The 2,686-nt window shown below is 33.4% G+C and overlaps 1 protein-coding gene across 1 annotated transcript in view; it reads left to right on the top strand.

The window, feature by feature from the left end:
* BANK1 (B cell scaffold protein with ankyrin repeats 1) overlaps nt 1-2,686 on the top strand; it is a 378,038-nt gene that overhangs the window by 312,221 nt on the left and 63,131 nt on the right. The gene's annotated exons all lie outside the window — the stretch shown is intronic.

The raw sequence follows: 2,686 nt of genomic DNA, 5'->3' as shown, positions 1-2,686 counted from the left end.
GATAGATAGATAGATAGATAGATAGATAGATAGATAGATAGATAGATGGATGGATAGGTAGGTAGAAATGTGGAGCAAGAACAGGGCAGTAATTTTAGGCAAAGAATATAAGCAAAAGCATGATGAAGAGAAAAAATGAAATATATTGTCTAAGAGTGTAAATGGTGAGATTTGACTATTGAATATGCTGACTATGTTAGTTGGTGCCCAAGTGTAAAGAATCTTAAGTGCCAAGCAAAGGATTTTGGACAATTATATGCTGTAGTGAGGAGTACTGACCTGGAGTCCAGAAACCTGAGCTAAAATCTTGGATCCAACAGATATTCATTATTTATATCAGAACAGGCACTTAATTTTGCTGAACTTAAGGATAAGGATATTTGTACTGTGAAGTTTACTGTTAATCTCAATAATTTTTATGAGGAAAATGCTCTGTGAGCCTAAAAGCACTAGAGTAATAAGAATTATTATTTTCTTTTTGAACTAGACCCTTGATTTCATTGGAATAAGGGAATATCCTATGAGTAAACTCCATCTACTGATCAGGATCAGCAGCTGATCTGCAATTTATAATCATTGAGAGTTGAGAATTACGTGACTTGAACAGGGTCCCACAACCAGTATGAGTCCCATACATGAACCCAATACTTCCTGATTCTGTGGCATACTGCTTATTTTTAGCATCATCCTAGAAATTTTTAAAACAGTATATTTCTCATTGTACTATACATGGGTATTCCCTAAGTGCCAATATTTGTCTGCAACAAATTTTAGTCCATCTTCAAAATCAAAGAACTTTTCTTCTTAAAATAAATAAACCTCAAGATTTTACTCTTGACTGACAAAATCAATTACACCTAAACCCACTGTGGTCTATATACATGTCTAAATCTCAAGTAATTTATTGGATGGTGAATTGCCACAACTACACACCTAGGTAGGAAGGATCACTTCTCATTTCCACATTTGCCTTGGTTCTCATATTTGTTTACAATCAGGTGTCAACTGGCAAGTATAGGGGGTGTCCAAATATTTAATAGTTATTAAAAGAGATTCATTTTAGGCAATTTTCATGTGTTTCAGAGGAAGGTTCAATAAGACCATCGTGTGGTTTTAGAAATGTTTTGTCAAAAAAAAAAACAGGAAGCCAGGGAAATAGTCTTGACATTTGAAGAAAAAATATTCAGAATTAGGAAATAAACCAATTAATTATTTTTTTACAAAAATCTTGCAAAATGAAATGCCAAAGCAGTGCTTTTTAACTTTTTAAAAATGGTTTATCAGTTGAAAAAATCACTGATGAAAGCTTGGTATTTAATTGCTTTTCAAAACACTATCATTAAGAAATGATTTTTCAGAATAATAAAATCAAAGCAAAGAAATCTGTAGGAGGTGGTTCAGTGGAAGGAATACTAGACTTGGAAAGGCAGGAAGACCTGAGCTTAGGTTTTGATTTTCTTAATGACCATCTTAATGGTAGCATGACCATCAAGAAATCAGTTACTTCGGGACATGATGACATAATGAAACAGAACTTAAGCAGGTAGCATATATTTCATACCTCTTTAATTTTAGCAGCTATTGACAGAAAATCTATATGGTTCATAGGTCTACAGTCTCAAGATTCATTTGAGGTTGAGAAAAGCAGCCCTATATATTGTGATTCCCGTGTTAAAACAAAAATTGTCCCGGATTCTAAATGTAGAATCAGAATTATATTTTTTTCAGAGGTTTTCTATGATACTCAGAAATTTCAAAAGGATAATGGTTAGTTAAATCTCTGGGAAAATTTTTGAATTTGTATTCAGTTAATTCCAGCAGATTTGCTCCCATTCCTTAATATGATGCTCTTATAGATTTTAATCCAAAGCTTGATCTCCCAGCCTTTTCGTGATTTTCAATAACGGTTATTAAGTACAATACTACAATTACTTTAATGGAGTTTGGTAACTAGAAGTTAGAAAGCAAATAAAAATGAACATAACCTTGAGTTGGTGTGCCCAGGCTTTGCTGTAACCATTCCCTTCTGAAATACCAAGAACATTTAGTGACCTATTCAAGAGAAAGTTTATTAACTAACAATAAAATTAATTTAAGGTCTATATAGGAGACATTGACATATTCATACGGGCTTCCTGTTTAATTCTTTTTCCCTTGCTCAAAAGCCCAACTTAAATCTTTCCCTAATTGCAACTCTAGAAAATTAGCTCTCTCCTGTTTTTATTGCACTCATGTGTGGCACCTTCTTTATTTGATCACAAGTTCCTTGAGGGTCTGGATTCTATAGATCATAGAATTGGCAGAGTACTTAATTCCATCCACAAGACTAAGATCACATTGCTAGCCCATAGCAGAGCCAGGAATTGGAACACAGATCTTTTAACTATTGGGCCAGTCTTCTTTCTATTGCACTATTGTGCTGATGTGGGAATCACTGGCACCAATGGCCCTAAAAATTTGTTCACATTTATATAATTTCTATGAGAAATCATTTGAGAACTTCCAGCAAAACTCCAGAATTCATTATGTTATGGCTTGAACATATTTTTATGGAGTGAGGGAAAGGGAGAATATTTGAGACCACCTACTATTAAGATCTAGTATTTTTAGCTGACTTTGACAATAGATATTCTCACATGCTATTAAGATTTAGTATTTTTTTAACTAACCTCACCAATAGATATTC

This window comes from Petaurus breviceps, unplaced genomic scaffold (genome assembly GCF_028583685.1).
Source record: "Petaurus breviceps papuanus isolate PSGF00001 unplaced genomic scaffold, PetGlider_PUasm1.0 126, whole genome shotgun sequence".
Classification (NCBI taxonomy): domain Eukaryota; kingdom Metazoa; phylum Chordata; class Mammalia; order Diprotodontia; family Petauridae; genus Petaurus; species Petaurus breviceps.
Note: the sequence above shows the minus strand (reverse complement) of the source record. Positions and strands in the feature narration are given on the sequence as shown.